The 20,051-nt window shown below is 48.9% G+C and overlaps 1 long non-coding RNA gene across 1 annotated transcript in view; it reads right to left on the reverse strand.

The window, feature by feature from the left end:
• Positions 1-20,051, reverse strand: part of LOC118521132 (uncharacterized) — a 175,525-nt gene that overhangs the window by 151,778 nt on the left and 3,696 nt on the right. The gene's annotated exons all lie outside the window — the stretch shown is intronic.

Genomic DNA, 20,051 nt, shown 5'->3' on the forward strand with positions numbered 1-20,051 from the left:
CTATGCATACATTATCAACAATTTATAATTAATAAATGTTTACACTCATAAATTTTTAAGTGACAATATTACTGAAAATATATGTTAAAAACAGGATTACATATATTTTCATTTCTCCCAAGTTTCTTATGCCAGAACAGGGGGAATTATTTTTCCCTATAGGGGCAAAATTTCTAGAGAATTTATATCTGAAGAGCCAAACAGGGTTTCAAATATAGCACACTCTTGTAAGCTCTCCATATCTGCCTATAGACTCCCAGCCCAGGATCGATCTGTATATCCAGCCCCCAACTCCACTATGTGAACTTCCTTTTAAAGCTTACACTGCTTACTGCTTCCATGATCCAGCCAAGTACAGCCCTGCTCTCTCCCCTGCTCAAGCCCACTGGCTGCTAGATCATACCCAGGGTCTCCAGTCTGTTCAGGCGGCTATAACAAAAATACCACAGACTGGGTGCTTCAACAGCAAACATTCATTTCCCACAGTTCTGGAGACTGGAAGTCAAAGATCAAAATGCCAGCAGATTCAAAGTCTGGTGAGGCCCTACCTCCTGACTCATAGACAGCCATCTCAGTCAGGTGGCAGAAAGGGCAAGGGATCTCTCTGGGGTCTCTTCTATAAGGTCTTTTTTTTATTATTATTATGTTATGTTAATCACCATACAGTACATCATTAGTTTTTGATGTAGTGTTCCATGATTCATTGTTTGTGTATAACACCCAGTGCTCCATTCAGTACGTGCCCTCTTTAATACCCATCACCAGGCTAACCCATCCCCCCACCCCTCTCCCCTCTAGAACCCTCAGTTTGTTTCTCAGAGTCCATGGTCTCTCATGGTACCTCTCCCCCTCCGATTTCCCCCACTTCATTTTTCCCTTCCTGCTTTTTTTTTTTTTTTTTAACATATAATGTATTACTTGTTTCAGAGGTACAGGTCTGTGATTCAACAGTCCTACACAATTCACAGCGCTCACCATAGCACATACCCTCCCCAATGTCTTCTATAAGGTCTTTAATCTCATTCATGAGGGCTCCACCCTCATGACCTACTCCCCTCCCAAAGGCCCCACCTCCTAACACTATCACACTGGGAGTCAGGATTTCAATATATGAATTTGGGGGGGACACAAAATTCAGTCCATAACACCCATACTTGGAAACGCAGTGGAGAAACTGCGAGAGCTCACAAAGGGTGGAAAGTGGCTGCTTCAGGTTCAGATTATGCTTAACTAAGACAATAGTTTTGAGGTACGCACACTACCTGTATCCCGACAAAATACGAGTACCACAGAGACCCGCCAATGCCGACCACCTCAGGCCTGCAAACTCAAGTGCGTAGAAGCCCAGGCAGGTGGGCGGTGGGGTGGACCTGCAGAGTGCACGATGACCTGTCTGCTCAGCCCTAGGAATAAGGGCCCAGTGTGCCCAGACCTCCTGAAGTCTCTTTCTAAATCATAAGCAACTAATTAAAATTATAAGTCTGTCTGCAGGCCAGAGCACTTAATTAATTAAGCAAGCAAGCAAGCAAAAACAGTCAAGTTTCCAAAGTTCATACTCTGATCTTAAGAATCCCAGTAAAACAGGAAGGAGCAGGCTTGCGCCTCAAATTCCATTATCCAAAGGCATCCTTGATCTGATTCCAAACAGACTGGATTCCAAACGCAAGCCCTTTCGCAGGGTCCACTTCCTGCCCTCCAGGCCCGAGCACAGCTTTTCTTTCCGCAGCTGGAGAAAGCAGCTCTACCTATGCCAATGTGATGCTTACGAACAAACACGGACTTTCCAAATCACACCTTCCCCGGGTTTAGACTTCCAGGTCCTCTGGGGCACCTCCCTCTAAGTTCTGCCTTATTCATAGCTGGTTTTAAAAGTGATGGACCAAAAGCCACGAACCTCGTAACTGATGTTTCTCAACCATTCCCAGATGCCTCTTCAGCCAGAAGACCCTGCAATGTGACTTCCCCGGCACACACGCGCACGCACGCACGTACGCACGCACACGCACTCAAGCACGGGCGCACGGGCACACACACACACACACACACGCATGCGCTCTGGGAAGGGGTCCTGCCAGGATGAACTGGTACAGTTCTACCTTATAACAATATCCTAACCATATAACTGCCCCATGATTTTTTTTCAGAAGCCTCAAAAACAGGGGCGCCTGGGTGGCTCAGTCGTTTAAGCGGCTGCCTTCGGCTCAGGTCATGATTCCGGGGTCCTGGGATCGAGCCCGGCATCAGGCTCCCTTCTCCCTCTCCGTCTGCCTGCTGCTTCCCCTGCTTGTGCTTGTGCTCTCTCTCTCTGTCAAATAAATGAATAAAATCTTTAAAAAAAATTAAAATAAAAAAAGAATACAACCCACTCATCACACAATCGATGAAAACTGGAAGCGTAAAGCTGGTGATAAGTTTAAATTTGATGAAGCAGCACTGACTCACTCATAGGGTGAGCAGGGGGCCTACTCCTCACAAGGATGCCGCCCTTATATCCAGAAGCACGTCTCCCCTCACATTGCCTCAAGTCACCGACCTGCAATCCTGTGCGCCAGTGAGCAGTTGGTTATATCCATTTGACAGAAGAAAACAGAGATCCAGAGAGAAGAGATCACAAAGGATTTGTGCTAGAGGCAAAAGGAAACAGGCTCCTCTCCCACATCTGGAATGGCACTCCTGGCCTCCCTGCCTGTCCAAACTTCCCCCCCGGCACTGTTCTGGGGTTGGAAGCTATATCCCAAGATTCCAAAGGCAGGGTCCAAGTCTTCTGTTTCTCCCGTCTTCCCCTTCCCCCCTCCCCACCCCGGGTCGGAACCTAGCACAGAGCTGACTGCACACTGGGCCCTCCAGGATAGAGGTTTTGGTCAGACATACAGAAAAACCTCTTGAGTTCTGCCAAATACAATTTCAGAGACAGGGCAGCCGAGGAAGGCTGCCAGGAAGGGGAGGGGAGGGATCTGCCTAGAGGGTTGAACACACCCCTGCCTGGAGGTCAGAATGTAGCAAATGCCTGTCCAGCTCCCCTTGAGCTCAAAGGCTGGGATTTCATATTTGATTCTCTGCATCCAAATGCTTATTTTGAATGGGACAAAAAAAATTAACAAAACAGAACAAAAAAAATCAGCCCACTGTTAAGCCATCCTAGCTGACTACCATTCCTACGGCCAGTCCTATGCAGCTGTCTCTAAGAAGACAAGAAATAACAAAGCTCCCACCGTTTGGAAGCTGATAGAGCAGTTTGGGAACTCAGTATGTTCCTGGGCATGAATTAACAGTGAGGTTCCCATCTGAGTTCTCAGACCCTTAAATGTTCTTGGGGAGCCCAATTCAGATCTCTGAAAAGATGCACAGGCACAAAAAGCCAGGAGGGCATTCACAGAGGTTGGAGCCTGAGCCGGGGCCCAAAGAATGAGCAGACTGTGATGGGGTGCGTGATGAGGTGCAGGGGGCCATCACAGGCAGATGCAAGAGCCACAGGCTTGAAGGAGTGCAATTGGAAATGAGACATCAGACACTGCCTGACCAGAAAAAAGAAAAGGGTTTGAATTTGGGAGAGAGAGAGAAATGATACTAGAGGGTCAGCAGTTCACATCCCGTGGCGCTTGGACACCATGAGGAAAAAGCTGAACTGTTCATTCACTTGGCAGAGGAAATAACATCTGAGATTCCCACGTTAGTCCTTTGGCATTTAGCAGAAATGGGAAGGAATATATGCAAGATGAAGAATCAAACAAACAAAACAAAGAACTACCCCTAGACCCAGATGGTACCAAGACCTAGTGTTGGACCCAAGGCACTTGCAAATGGTCCCAGGACGGGGCCATCCTGTCCCACAGTCACTAGGGCAGTTCTAGAAGCCAGCAGGGTGTGGATGTCAGCATATGCACCCCCCCACTACACTCTGCGAGCACTTCTCAGATGGCTGTGCGGGGGCCACCTCCCACCATCACTCTGCAGTAGTGCTGGGAGCACATATTAGGAGCACCTGGACCCACCAAGCCCCTCAGGTAGCTGTGGGGACAGGCTGCCCAGGTTCACTCGGGACAGCTGTTTACAGCCCATCTGTTAAAGCTCTGCCAACGAGAGGAGATGGGGCTGTAGGTGATGCCCCGGGCTGATGACACCAGAAACTGTTTGACACTAAATACCCCTCTCCAGAGTAAAAAAGGGATAAAAGAAAATTGAATATAAATCTGGTAAAATAAAAGAAGTTGTTCATTTTTCATTTTAGTTTCATAACAAGAAATATAATACATAGCTTGATATTAAGGACTCATTGTAGGAGAAAATGGTAATGCTTTGGAAGTGATTTGAGGAGCACCTGGATAACACATTAAAAGCTTTCCCAGTTTACCTGCCCCGGTGCCTTTTTTCCATTTTTCCATTATTACACCTTTACTTTTACACTTTACCTTTACACTTCACCTTTACAACATGCAAATGCCCCATTAGAAACTCCACAATCTCTCTTTTTTTTTTTTAGGATTAGTATAGTTTCTTCTATTTTTTATTGAAATGTATTTGACATATAACATTGTATAAATTCAAGATGTACAACACCTTGATCTGATACACTTATATACTATAATACGATTGCCACTGAGCAATAGTTAGCACCTCTATCACATAATTATTCCTTTTTTGTGGTAGGAATAATTAGTATCTAGTCTCTTAGCAAGTTTGATTATTATAATACAATATTGTTGTTTATCCTCACCATACTGTGCATTAAATCTCCAAGACTTATTTATCTGCTAGTTGCAATTTATACCCTGAAACATCTCTCCTATTCTCCCATTCCCTGCTCCCTAGCAACCACAACCTTACTCTCTGTTTTTTACCATTCTGGCTTTTTTAGATTCTACATGTAAGTGATACCCTATAGTATCTGTCTCTCTGACTTTTCTTACTTAGCATAATGTCCTCAAAGTCTATCCACATTGTCAAAAATGGCAGGATTTCCTTCTTTTTCATGGCTGAATAATAATCCATTGTATATCGTATACCACACTTTATCCACTCATCTGTTGATGGGCACTTAGGTTATTTCCATATCTTGGCTATTGTGAATAATGCTGCAATAAACATGGGAGAGCAGATATCTCTTCAAAATCCTGTTTTTATTTCCTTTGAGTGTATACGTAGAAGTGGGACTGCTGGATCATATGGTAGTTCTATTTCTAATTTTTTGAGGAACTTCCATATTGTTTTCCATAGTGGCTAAATCAATCTACATTCCCAACCAACAGTGTACAGGGTTCACCTTTTTCCACATCCTCACCAATACTTGTTATCTCATGTCTTCTTGATGAGAAACTCTACAGTCTGGTTTTACTGAGCTACTTGGGGTTTCCCCAACATACCACACTCCCCAGATCACCAATCCTCCTTCTGGCCAGAATACCTCCCTACTTTGTCTGCCAAATGGACTCCTGCATCTTGACTCAGCTCAAACATAGCCTGGGCTGTTCGCACAGCACTGCATCCACGCCTCTTTATCACCAGCTTCACTGATCTGTGATTTTCTATATAGATGTCTGTGCCTCCCTCCCCCCATGCAAAGTGTCTGAGAACAGAGTTCAAGTCTTATTTTGTATTCCAGGTCTTTACAGGGTATACCTAATGAATGAATCCTAAATGGAACTGCTTGCACCTTTGCCACCTGCTGATATTTCTCCTATGCCAGTTTGTCAAAAAAGGCAGGATTTGATGCAGGAGAATATCAGGAATCAGACCGAAAGTCATGCCTTGGGGGAACGTTTGTGTTTCTTTATCTTATCAATGAGGTAGGTGGTCAGATAGAAGATAAACTGGCAAGGGCTTAGGAAAGGTAGAATACTCACAGGGAGACACCCTCCCAACATGACCAGTGATGCCCAAAAGAGTAATAATAGTTACAATGAGGTAGAGTCTTCTGATATTGACTGTCCATTTGAGGGCTTTCTGTGGTCCAGTGCTACACTAAACATTGGACACATCTGATCTCACGTAATCCATACAATAAAACAAAATCCTCATAAGGATTCCCCTGCTCCCAGCTTTTTCCACTCCAACACAGCCCTCTCACCAATGCAGCCTAACCTCACTGAAGCCCAACCCAGACCTGCTCCAACACATTCAGGAACTCCCATTGCCTTCTGACTAAAGTCTAAAATCCTCAGCTCAACCCAAGGACTTCCATACTCAGCCTCCAACCAACCAACCAGAGCCATCCCAGTTATTGGCTCAGACTCCGCAGGCTTCAGCTTTGGGCCCAGAACATAACTCACTGCATCCCTAAATGAGCCTTGCTCTCCTTGTTCTATTGTTTCTCACTCTTTCCATCCTCCTAGAACACCACTGTCTTCTCTCAGGCTGCCAACACACATTTGTGGAGCACCTACTAGAAATTAGGCACAGTCCTGGCTTGTAAGAATAGATTCTTCTTTCAAGTCTTGGTGTAAATGCTGACTTCAGCGTGAGGTGTTCATTATTCTCCTAATGAGAAGTAAATTCATCCTTCTATATGTGCTCAAATATTTACAACATTTGGTTTTGAGCTACAGGCATATATCTGCCTCCCCCAGCCCCATAAGCTCCTTGGGGGCAGGAAATATGGCACTGATGGCAAGAAGCCCCATTGTTGATTATGGTGAGCTTCAATCCAATCTGTATTGGACTGATGAACAGTTCCATAGTTCCTGGATCATCATTTCCCATTGGCATGGAAGTCACACAAAAAATGTATGTTATTGAAACAATCATCAAAATATCAAGGAATGGCTTCTCTAGAGGATCTAAGTATTGCAAAGACATAATGGAAATCACCCAGAGATTTACCGGATAATTTTTATTTACCTAACATTTTTCCTATTATGTACTCACACAATTAAACAAAACTTGTGAATCTATAATACTTTGTGCTATCAGACAGAGATGCTATGTAAGTCATGATAGAGTGTATCGAAAATATAGTATGCATTCCCTCTTGGGTTGACCCTCTAACTCCTAACATTAAAAATAAAAGTGGATGCCAGGCTTGGGACCCATCCATTCCATCAGCCAGTTGGAAGCCATTTATTAAACACCCACTGTATCAAGTCTTGCAGTTGGGCTATGAAGTAAATGGACATAGTTCCTCCCTGCAGGTGTTTCTGCTCTGGTCAGGAATACAAGACTTACTCAGATGAAGGAACCAAACCAAGCAATGCATAGGTAAGGGACAGGTGATATAAATTATTGACATGAATGCTAAGGAAAAATCAGAGTAAAAGAAAAATCTGAACAAATTGAGGGCAATCATGAAAGATGCATTTGAACCATATTACTTGATCAGTAGAGACTAACAATGAGCTTCAGTAAACCCTGTATTAACTATCTTAGAGTGTCAGGTCCAGATGGTTTTAAGGGATGGAGGAGCTCCAGTGTATAAGGAATCTAATCCTTTAGGTCTTTCATTTATTCATTAATTCCTCTATACATTATTCAACAAATATTTGTTGAGTGCTTACCATGTGTCAGGCCCAGAATACAGTGGTGAATGAGGGAAACATGGTTCTTATAAACTAGTGGAGTTTAGAAGGCACTACAGGAGAGGGTCTTTTTTTATACTAGAACTTCATGCCTTCAAATGTAGGTTGATATTTAAGTGAATTGAATTCCTAGGCACAGAATAAATGACAATCAGGATGGAAGGGTGGTGGTTCCAGAGGCAGGATGGACATAAGGAGGAAACCTTACTGAGAATAAATACCAGTCATAATTTATAGCATTTCGAGGTTTAAAGGTTTAAGATGGAGGCTGGGGGGGGGGGAGGGTCATGGAAAAGAAGGGAAAAAAAGGAGCTTCTGCCCAAAAAAGGGAGGCCACAGAGGGTGCTGCACTGGGGTCAGGCCCCACCCCCAAGCTGAAACTTGGCATTGCTGACATGGATGAAGAGCCAAGAAGTGAAAAAACAATGAAATGGGGCTGCCATCAATGAGGAAGCATCATGCAATGCCAGCACTTGATTTGGAAAGTATTCATAGGCTTTCTTGGCTAGGATATTTAAGACAAAAATAGAAATATTCTCATCAATGATTTATAAGATTGCTTTAGAGAGATGGGGCAGAACCCAGTATAACAAAGAGCAGAAAGCCGCTTCCTAACTTATCACTGGGCTGGAGAGCGTGGGCCAGGGGAGAGAGAGCCATGAGAGGGGGTTCCTTGTTCCTATCACAGAAATTAGAGCTGGAAAAAGCTGCCAATTTAGCTGGTCTGAAACTCAGAAACCCAGCCACTTTTTGGACACTTTCAGTTGCAATTTTATTCTTCTCTGGGGTAGAAGCCTCCAGATGTGATATCTGAAAGTTGCATATGTATTGTAGAGGATAACAATAATATTAACAAATCAGCAGCCTATCGGGTAGGAACGTTATTCTAAACAGAGAATATCCTCCTCTGGATTCCACCCTTGGAAGAGGAGGAGATGGGGACCAAGGAATGAAATAAGAACATATTTGGAAAGAGCAGAAAGTGGGAGAAAACCTCCCCACAATAAGGTAAGGTCATTTCACAGTTGTGTGCTGAGCTTATTATAAGCCCATTCCTGGATTCTGTTCATTTTCAATTATGCATGAATTGACTCCATCTCTTGGACTCTCCATCAGAAGCATATGGGATGGGAGAGGGAAAGTCACTCATTTTAGAACTGCCCCTCATGGGTATACTGTTGCCAGCCCCCCTGGTCCCTGATACCACCTGCCTCTACTCCATCTTGCATGCAACTCCCCAGCTAATCTTCCTGAAACTCAAAACTTCACCAATCACCATCCTAGGGGGGACAATCTTCTGTCCCTATTGCCCACTTACAGGATCAAGATCCTACTCAGACTGACATATTCAAAGCCCTCCAGTCACCCAGGCAGACAATTGCATGCACAGGGTGCCAGGCTTTGGGTTGGAGAACTGGCCAGAAAGGCACAGTCAAATGCTCAAGCGGTTTATAGTCTCCTGGCGCTAGGGGAGCGAGGAAGAATCAACCAGTAATTAATTAAATAGTGACAATCATGCAGATGGTTGCAAAACACAGAGTATCATGGGAGTGCACAATGGGTTACCTATCTTAGTGTGTGGGGTCAGGCAAGGAAGGCCTCCCCTGAAGCAATGGTGTTCAAGGGAAGATGTGAAAACTTTAGCCAGATAAAGAAAGGGGCTGGTGCTTCCAGGACAAGGAGCAGTGTGACACAGGCCCTAAGCAAGAGAGACCTTGGGCATCTAGAGAACTTGATAGGAGCACAGAGAGTGAGGATGAGACTGGTACCAGCTGGGGCTGGGGACCCAGGACAGGGGGGGAAGGGGGAGGTGACAGAAGATAGGCCTAGAAGGGGAATCAGAGAGGACAGGGTGAGTTATGAGCCTCCTGGAATACCAAGCCAAAGAAATTGGGTTCTATCCTGGAGACAGGGGGGGAGCTACTGAAGGTTTTTAAGAAGGGAATTGGCATGACCAGATCTATGTTTCAGAAAGCTCACTCTGTGAGCTGAGTGAAGTGCATGTGGGTCAGAGAAGGCAAGGCCAATGCAAGGAGACCAGTTGGAAGACTGTGGTAATAGTGTAAGTAGGACAAAATGAGGATCTGGTGGGGAGGAGGCAAAGATGGAGTAGAGCTGGCAGGACTTGGTGACCAAAGGCTTCTGCAGGACTAGGGAAAGGATATGGTCAGGAATGATTCACATCCTGGCTGAGATGACTGGGTAGTTGATGTAGCACTAACCAAAATAGGGACTTCAGGTGGGAGAGATTTTTTCCTCATGAGAAGAGAAAAATCCCTGAGTCTGAGGGTCTTCTGATAGAAACCTCTAGAAGTTGTAAATAAGGGGCTGAAGCTCAATAAGGCAGAGGGGACTGGACATGTTCATGGGACCATCAGTGTATAATGGGATTACTAAACTGTGCAAGAATGTGGTGGCCCTAGGAGACTGCAAAGCATATAAAAAAAGAAAAAATAGATGACATGACCAGGGTAGCCACAACATTTAAGGACTAGACAATTGAGGAGACTAGTGGGAAGTAGAGGGTGATCAAAGAGACAGGATGTGGGGGCGCCTGGGTGGCTCAGTTGGTTGGGCATCTGCCTTCCACTCAGGTCTTGGGTTGGGCTTCCTGCTCGGCAGGGGGGTCTGCTTCTCCCTCTCCCTCCGCCTCCTCCCCCCTGCTCATGCTCTCTCTCTCAAATAAATGAACAAATGAAATCTTCGAAAATAAAAAAAGAGACACAATGTGTTTCTTGAAAGAAAAAGACAATCTCGCAAGGAAGTGGTTAATAGCATAAGATGAAGACTAAAGAAACAGCTACTGGTTTTGGCCAAGGGAGCTACCGGTGACTTTAGTAAAGAGTGATTTTAGTAAAGTGGGAGAGGCAACAGCAGATCTAAGAGAGCTCTAGAACAAATGGGAAACAAAGAAGCAGAGAAATTCAGGGTAACCACCACCTACTGCAAGACCTTTGGTGAGAACAGGAAGGAGGGGAGGCGGCATCTTAAGAGAAATGCCTGAGGGCAAGACTTCTTTTTTTTTTTTTTAAGATTTTATTCATTCATTTGAGGGTGGCGGGAACAGACTCCCCACTGAGCAGGGAGCCCAAAGAGGGACTGTATCCCAGGACCCTGAGATCATGAGCCAAAGGCAGCTGCTTAACTGACTGAGCCCTGAGGCACTTCTTAAAGGAACTGGCCTGGGGCCCCTGGGTGGCTCAGCTGGTTGAACCTCTGACTCTTGATTTCCACTCAGGTCATGATCTCACGGTCCTAGGGCAGGCTCCATGGATTTCTCTCCCTCTGCCCCTCACCCCACTCTCTCCCTTTCAGATAAGTAAATAAATCTTTTTAAAAATAAAAAATAAATAAATAAAGGAAATGGCCTGTCACTGGAAGTGGTTAGGCACACCTGAGAGCTGACAGGATGCTTGAGGACAGAGTCCTACGATGGGTGTGAGGGAGTGACGGAGTGACCCCTAAGCTCCATTCCAAATCTGCGATTCTTGCCTCTCTGGGCAATGAGACTTCAAAACAGTCATTTCCACAGAGTCTGCTAAGGATTGGGAGCCAAACTTTGGCATCAGGATGTCAGGAGTAGAAAGGGATCCCTTTCCTGTACCTCTTGGAGGCTAAGAGAGCATACATTTTCCCAAATGGGGTATCTGAACTGGAGACCACTTCAGCTGAGGCTAGAGAAAAGGAAAGGCAGGGAGGTAACCCATTCCCTCCCCAGCATAATGTCAGCCCCACTCCACCCCCAGGAGGGAGCCAGGAAAAGAGGAGCAGGCTGAAAAGAGATTGCATAACAGTGGGGCCAACACACCCTCCTTCCTCTGCGCCTTCCCCAAGGACTGAGGCACTGGTCCCCCAGGCTCCTGGCTGATAGGGAAGCAGGCAACACGCTGAGACTCCACTTCCACCAGTACGCGGCGGGCCCTGGCCTGGCCAGTGGCTGAGGCATCCGTCCTAGGAGCTGGCCTGCCCGTGCTAGCCTTAGCTTCCAGCCCAGGAACACAGAGCAGGGACGGGAGGAGGAAAAGATAGACTGATGGTTAAAGGGGCGGGGGTAGGGGGACAAAGAATGCTGAACAGTGAGGAAATAGCCATCTCTTACTACAGAATGAGTGGGTGTGTACCCGGGAGAGAGAGACAGAGACCCGGGGTTCTACATCTGCCCCTCGAGCAAGTCGCTTTGCCTCTTTGGACGTTAATTGTGTAAAATGAGAAAAGTGGATCAGAAGATGCTTAAGGTTCCTTACAGGTTGAAAATCCTGTGTTTCTCAAATTTTGCATCTGTATATATATAGCACCCCCAGAGGCCAAAAGCCTTAGCAGCACAAAGAGAATATAATAAACCCCAATGAGGAAGACACGCTCACACGTGTGTCCTGACAAACACGTGCACGCACACACGGACACACACGTGTGCGCGCACACAGGAGGGCGGGTGCCCTGCGGTGCCTGTTCGCGGGGAGGTTGGCTCCCATTTGTTGGAACATTACACATAAAACTTGTCGGACCGGTTTACGGTCACACCTCTTCTACCTACCATGAATGCTAAATCTCAACTAACCTAAATATTGGACAAATGAATCATTTTAGACTGTCAAGCTTCCTAAGAAGCTAAGGGTTTACTCTTCAAATGATCAAAACTAGTTTTTAAAGCAACCCCAGAGGGAGGTATTTGGGTTTTTTGTATTATAAATGTTTTAAGCCAACTCTGAGGAACTTGGCTTCACTGTAGGTTCTGAGGACACTGGTAGTCTTTCTGCTCTTTTCATACACAGTGGCACTCGGTCCCCTGGGCTGGGCTCACAGAGTGACTGACTAGGGCTGTAGGATCATCCTCCAGTGTCCCTGGGCGTTGTGTGTGGTGGTGGGGGGTTGGGGGCGGTCAACAGACCCACAGAAGCCTTCCTAGTTTAGAGAGAAGAGCCAGGAATGAAGACAAGGAGGGGCAGACATTCTTCTCACTGCAGGGCATGGCAAGTTTCTCCCACCCCAGAGCTGGGCCTTAAGCAGGGAAAGGGGAAGGAGTAAGAAAAGGCACATTTTCAAAGGAAGCTGAAAGCTGGGGACTGGGCGCACCTCCTGCTTGGGTGGCTCTGGGCAACCTGGGGCTACCACCCAGAGGGGTAAAAGGAGAGTGGGCTCAGGCAGAAAGATGAATTTACACGAATTTCATCAATTCTTTCCCTGTCCATTCTACCTGCCTGAGGTGTGGGAGACTTCCAGAAGCTCTCTGGTTGACATCTGGGGTGAGAAACACAGGAAGAGAAGGAGGCAGATGGGTTTAGGAGGAGCTGAGACTCAGGCTCCCTGTGACCCTGATGTCGGCTGGGGCCTCATGGGCAGGGGATCCTGCTAACTCCCACTCTGGGGTCCCCAGGATGGAGATCATGGCAGCCAGGCCCCAGGGAGCCCATTGAGGCCCCAGATGACAGCACAAGGACAACCCAAGGCCCCCTTCTCCGCAAAAGGTGTGTAAGCTCCCCTCATCTCAGCTGGAGGGGAGATGGGGAGAAAACCCTCCCCAAAGATGGAGGATATGCCCACACAAGACTGCATTACCCTGAAAAGAGACTGAGTGGCCTTTAGCAAGCATGCTTGAAGACTTTCTGTCCCATTGGCACAGGAGAGATGGGGCCCAGGGACAGGGCAGAGAAAATTAAGACCATGGTGTGCTTGCCCCTGTCAGTGGAAAGTCCCCAAATGCTACAGGTGGCAGTGGGGTGGCTGGTTCTGGCCCCTATCTTCACCTGCCCTGCCCCTGCCTGAGGATCCCTTCCCAGCCCCCCCTGAGAGGTCTCACCCTGAGGCTGACTGCGCACTGGCAGGGGCATTTCCAGCCTGAGAGTCAGGGCAGGGCTGGGAGCGGCCAGGGAGAGGCACCATGGCTGCTGGCACAGGGCAGGGTCTGCACGAGGGCAGCTGGCTGGAGGCCAAGAGAGGAGGCCCACTGCATCCCTCGGAACCGATGACTCTATGGTGGCATGGAAGAGGGAAGACTGACTCCTGCCCGAGGTGCCACAGAACCCTCATGGCAGTTAACCTGCAGGCCAGCCTCAGACTTAGCCTGTAAGATCTGAGGGACCAGAGAAGGCCTCCGGCTACCCAAAAACTGTTTCCCAACAGTCTTTTAGCTGAGAATCTGTCTCCCAGACAAAGAATTGAAAAACACAAGCAGGTGTGAGGAACATTCAGGCAAAGGGTAAGGAGCCTGGAAGGGGGAAGGAAGTGTCCCCGAACAAGGCTGGGGAGGAAGATTCAGCCCGGGGCCTAGGCAGATGGGTGGACTCAACAAAGACTGGGCCATCGGCCTCCTGGTCCTCCTCCACTGACAGCCCGAGCCCAGTGCACCTGTCAGTAAGACAGCGGCCAGGAAGGCCCTCTGGACACAGGGGTCTTCAAAGCCTTTCGGCTCTCAGGCCCTGGGTCCCCCTAGCCTGACAGTCAGGAGAGTCCTGATTCTACTCGCCACGGGCCCCGACAGGCCACACAGCCTATTGTCGCCACCGTGCTCCAGATCTTGCACACACACATGCACGCACTCCCTGACCAACACACAGACACATGTCAAGATAGCCGGCACTCAGGATAAAGGTCTTCACTTAGGGTCTGGACATCTTCTTTAGTCCCTCCGGTCATTTAATTAATAGATTCTGAATGGTGTACGAATCCTAACGTGCTCAGACTCTGCCATCTCCCAATGGCAGCACGGGCCCCGCAGGTCTTCCACGGCCTAGGGATCGACTTTTGTCATCAGCACTATCAGGGCCAGCTGGAGCCATAGAGATACTGCAAATGTTTACCATACAGAGGGGTGAGGACCTTGCCAGGAGCTCTAGGAGAGAGGCTCAAGAGAACATGAGGCAAAGTGGGGAAGGGGAGACTCGGCTGTACCCAATCTGCACACAGCAATGCTTTGTGAATCTACATGGCAGAGAAGGGGCAAGCAGGGCAACTCATGATCTGCCCCCATGGGATCAAGGGTTCTAACACCAGGGCTGCAAGCGTTCCGAGGACTAGTGCTACCACAGTGGTGGGGATGGCTTTCCAGAGGACGTAGCACCGAGCAGAGCCACTGAGGCAGGGTAGGACTTGCGATGAAGAAAGCTGACAGCCCAGCATAAGGATTAAGTGAGCTGTGGAATCAGCCAACCTGATTTGGAATTTTTGTTCTGTCACTTCCTGGCTGTGTGATCCTAGGAAAGATACCCAACCTCTCTGATCTTCAGTAGCCTGGTATGTAAAACGCCAAGGCCTCCCTTACAGGGGAGCAGAGAGAAGGACCAGAGTCTGTAAAGAGGCTGGGCTCTAGCAAGCAGCCAGGAGCAGCAGGTAAGGGTAAACAAGGGTGCAGGCACTGACGTGAGACAATGCATGCGCGGGGGCAGAGGACGAGGAGGAGAGCTGCGGGCAGCCCAGACAGCCAGGCCCCAGGAAAGTGGGGCACCCAGGCTGGATGAGGCTGCAGCTAGAGTGGGCTGCCTCCGACGCCCCATCTCTGAAGAAGATGCAGCTGGAGAGGCGGCAGCCCTGCCAAACAGGTTGTCAGTCCGGCCCTTCAGGGGCTTCCTTCCCATTGGCCGTGACTCTGACCGGGAAATCAGCAGGCTAGCGGTGCGGGCCTGGGCAGCGCAACAGACAAGGCCCTGGGGACAGCTTAAGTGGACAATAATTGCAGGTTATTATATACCGGGCTGCAGCCAAAAGCCAGGCGGCTATTAAGTGTGATTGGGAGAAATAATCAGGAGGAGGAGGATGGATGTGAGAATTAGGCTGTTCTTTCTGTTCTCGGGGCTGCTCTGAGGCCGGGACTGTGCAGAGGCAGGGACAGGGTGGGTGGGGAAAGGAGCACCTCGACAGTATAAACACACTGCCCTCTGGGAAGCCATTCCACCCTTGCCTCTGATCCTCCCTGCTCTCCATGCGGTGTACAGAGCCCAGATTACCATCCCCATCTCATAAATCAGAGACTGAGGTCCAGAGAGGGGAAGCAGGGGACCCAGGGGCACACAACAAGTCTTGCCTGAGTCCCATCAGAGCCTGGATTAAGCCCCCTCTGTTGTTGGACGGCCACAGAAGTGCCACATGACATGAAGTCCCGTCAAGCCCCGACTCTGCTCGCAGAGGTTGAGCAGGAATCATCTCAGAACTGGGCCTGGGTATAGTCACAAAGACCTGAAGCGGGCACAGATCTCACAGTATGGATGCCAGCTCACAGGTCAGGACAAGGGCAAGGGATGGGGAAGTGGGGGAGGGGGCAAGCTTATCACAAGAGGATTGCCTAGTTCTTAGAGCCTTATACATTCATTGGAGGCCTCTCTGGCGTAAAAAGAGAATTTGATGCCTATTGAGGATACCAAGAGGGATTACGTGACTTGTCCAAAGTGGGTCAGTGATGCTGTCAATAACAAGGACCGTGTGACAGTTGCTGGATAGGGGCCTGTAAACCACACCCTAGACTGGTCTGTTAGAGAAGACCTTGCAGAGGCGACCCCTAATCTGCCTTCTGCCTCCAGCCCAGTGCTTCCGATTTTATCCCTGCTAGCCAGAGTTTCCCATTTCATCAGGATGAGAGATGGCTCCTCTCTTTCTGGGCCAAGGATAGCATGAGGTCGAGCCCCAAGGGGTGACACCGCCCTCGTGCGATGTGTGCCTCATGCATCCCCATCCTCCTTCCTCCCACTCCTCAGCTTCTCCAAGCCCACAACTCATTTTAGAAATAAGGATGACCACTCTCATGCCAGAAGCACAAACACCATGGGCATCTTCAAGGAGGTGCCCAGAGACCTCTATAATTTCCTATTGGCATGATTTTATAGACAGCCCTACCCTAATGGGGAGACCAGTGGAGGCCAATGAGGGAATATATATGTTGGTGAGTGGTAGACCGGCCCCTGACTCTTACAAACACACCTCAGCAGATAACCAGGAAAGTCATGCACAAGGCTCAGGGCCATCCTCAGGTTCTGACAGTCTGCCCCTCCCTCCCGGGATTGCCTCTCCCCAGCCAGGCCTCCCCAATCCTGGTCTGAGAATGACCCTGCTTTGGGTCACATGAGAGAGAAACCTGGTGCAGGGAGGGATCAATTACACTGTGACTCAGCGAGAGGGCACAGAGCCAGAGAGTGAGTCACAGAGCTTGCCCACCCTTCCCCTTCCCAGGAAGGAGGGGGGTGGTCATGCAGACCTGTGTGGGAGCCTCCCATGTGTCCGGGCATGCAGATGTGTGGGTAGAGGCTCCCCGACAATGCAGGGGAGGTACTAGGTCCGCGCTACAGTGTGGGCCCCTTCCTAAATCTAAACGCAGGTGAGCATCGCTGAGTTGCCATGTTGAGAGAAAGTCATGGGGCCCTTCCCCGACACGGGCTCCCTCCCCAAAACCCTTTCACACAGCATGGCACCCACAACAAGAGACTTAGTTTCCTCTCACCTCAACACAGTGGAAGGACCACTGAGGAGAAGTCTAAGCTGCCTTCTTCCTTAGAAAATCTCCATGTCCTGTTACACATATTTTAAATACTATTTTCTGCTACAGCTTACATTTATACCTGGAAAGGAGAGACTTAGTTTACTTGTGAATGAACACACTCTTAATAATCCTATCTATTGGGCACCTACTACATGGCAGGCACTAAATATTACCTCTTTCTATAATTTATTATCTCTTCATGACAGTCATATGCAGCGTTATTAAGCCCATGCCTCAGATGAGGAAACTGAGCCTTGGAGAGCATGACTTATATTGCTGGTAAGCTAAAGATCTGGCTGGTTCTAAAGCCCAAACTCTTTCTGCACACATTGCATGCACCTGTGCAGCTATGCGTAAGTAGTGCAGCAACTTAAGTCTTATCTACACATTTTAAAGCATCAAATGCCCAGTTGTATTTATAGAGTGTATTTCTTTAAATTTTACTCTTTGACCAAATTTATATTAATGTGTCTGTTTAGTAAGAGACCAGAACTTATACACAACTTTGCATAAACACTTTAAACTTATTAAAAGAAGGCTACCATCCGGAAATTATTTGAGGGAGGGAGTGGTTCTTAAAAACTGTGGCATCTTCTTTAAATGGTACTAGCGGTAGCAAACCTGCATCCTCTGAATGTAGAAATGATCTTTGGAAAATGGGCCCGATACAGTGCCTCTCCAGTTCAGCACGTGTGTGTGTGTGTTGGGGGTGATTTCTCCTTTCTCAGCCATCCTTCATAAATACCCAGGCGACATTTTTGTCCCAGGCTTGTGCCCATGATTACACTCTCCCACGTTATCATCAGCAACTGGTCAGTTTATGGGCAGTGAGTCCCCACCCTGAGTCTTCCCTGTGAGCTGGCCCTGCTGTAAGCCTCCCCCACCCCCAAGGCTGCCCACCAGCCCTGGAGCAAAAGCCTACAGCCTTCCATGGCCTTCAGGGCCCGCTCTGACTGCCCACGTGCCCTCTCCATCCTCATCACCAGCTTCTCCTTCCCTGTCCGTGGTGGACATACATGCAGACTCCTTGCCAAGCTCTTGTCAGTGCCCAGCTGTTGGGTGAGGGTGCAGGAGGGGTCCACCCGGGCGCGTGAGTCTGAGCCCCACCGCCATAACAACCCTTGGAAGATCTGGCCTAGTGTAACTGTCCTGCAGGCTCACCTTCCAGAGCCCCTCCCCAGCTGGTGTCCTCCTGTACCAAGCCACCTCCCTCCATCATGTCAGTTGCACGGCCTGCGGACGCTGAGGCTCTTTTCCCCAACACTACCTGAAGTACGGCTGTGCTGGACTTGGGCGGGGAGGGCTGGTTGCAGCGGGAGAACGAACGGTAAAAAGCCCGAACAGAAGCCATGTTTTCAGCAACATTATCAGAGAAATCGTGGCCATGAGAAAGTGACATTTATCCACAGCATTGTGTGTGTAATAAATACAACTTACTATTCCAGTTTCTAAAGCGAGCCCAGTGTCTGAAAACCTCAGGGCTCATGTACAATAAATTAACATAATTAAAAACTAATTAGTAAAACATCACAATTAAAAGGACTTGCTGCGGCAACACCTCTCAGGTAGGAAGAGGCCGCGGAGCGCCGGCAGCCCGCACTTCGGGCAGGCCCGGAGAAGAGGCAGTGATGCGGGCCTCGCCCTTGGGGAAGGCTTCCCGCCCCCAGGAGCACCTGGAGAAACAGTCCTGCAGCAAGTGAGATACCCAGGGCGGGTCGGGTCTCGGGTCTTGGGTCTCGGGTCTCGGGTCTCGGGTCGGTCCCGGTAGGGTCCAGGGTCCCAGCCAGAGGGGCCGCCCCGCCCCCTCCGTCTGCGGTGGGAGGGGCCTCAGCAGCCCCTCAGACCCCGGGGCCTCCGTTAGTGATGCTCCCACAATCCTGCCTGGCCCGACATTTCTCTAAGCACTTTACCTGCATTTCCTCATTTAATCCCCACAACACCTCTATGAACTAGGTTCTATTCCTCTTCCTCTTTTACAAATGAGGAAACTGAGCCACAAAGAGATTAAATTACCTGCCCAAGGTCACAGAGCTAGGAAGTGGGAGAGGCCGGACATGCAGCCAAGGAGTCTGGCTCTGCCAGCTTTCTCTAAATGCAGCTGTCAGCACCTGCCCCTGTCCGACGAAGGGCCGGCTGCCTGGCCAGGGCTCCTTTGGAAAACATGTGAATTCTCTGGGAAGGATGAGGAGTAAATTCCTAACCCTTCGGTGAAACAAGTTAATTTTACCTATACCTTTGTATGGCCCATTTTGACCCTCAGTTCCTGCTCTCCCCTGAATTTTTTACACGAGACCGTGAGTCAGCCTCACAGACACGGCACTGTCTCACCTTCCTGGATGTGATGTGATGTGAGGAAGGAAAGGAGGGTGGAAGAGAGGACTGTGGTCTCCATTTTATGGAGGAGAAAGCTGAGACCAGGAAAGCAATGACTTGGGTCCCTCCTGTCCTCCCACCCCCATGCAGGATGCCTGGGCTGCAGGACTCCAGAGCCCTTTATCCTGCTTCTTGGGCTGCCTTTCCATTTCGCACCTGCCCTCAGCAAAAGTGAGGCAAAGCCCCGATTGGCATAGAAGCCAGGAACAGGACCATGTTCCCATGCCAGGAACAGGGCACGTCCATGTTGACCAAAGGCCTAGAGACCCCCAAAAGCAACCCCCACCCACCATTGCGCAGAGCCCAGGAGCACCCATAAGACCATGGCCACGTGTCCCTGGGACTCAACCAGCAAGGGAGGAAGCCCAGAGGCCCCTCTCTCGCCAGCCCTGGCATTTTCTGAGGTGTAGGAGGCAGCCCACGCCCTTCCGGGGAGTCTCTGGGTTTCCCAAAACACATAGCATCCTAATTCCATTCTCTTCCCCCCCTCCCCCCATGGATTTGTTTCCCTGGCCAGGTCTGGTGTTGGCTGGGGACAGGACAAGGGAGCCCTTCAATTGTCTTCTCTTGCTGGCAGGAGGCTGCTTACGTTAACTGAGAGAAAGTAGGGACTGTTTTCCTCTTCCTTCCCACCTCAATTAGTGCTTCTTATATCACTAAACCTTCCCAAATTATTCAAGGACACAGAAGTCCTAAACTTGTGGAGA

Source organism: Halichoerus grypus, chromosome 13, assembly GCF_964656455.1.
Source record: "Halichoerus grypus chromosome 13, mHalGry1.hap1.1, whole genome shotgun sequence".
NCBI lineage: Eukaryota > Metazoa > Chordata > Mammalia > Carnivora > Phocidae > Halichoerus > Halichoerus grypus.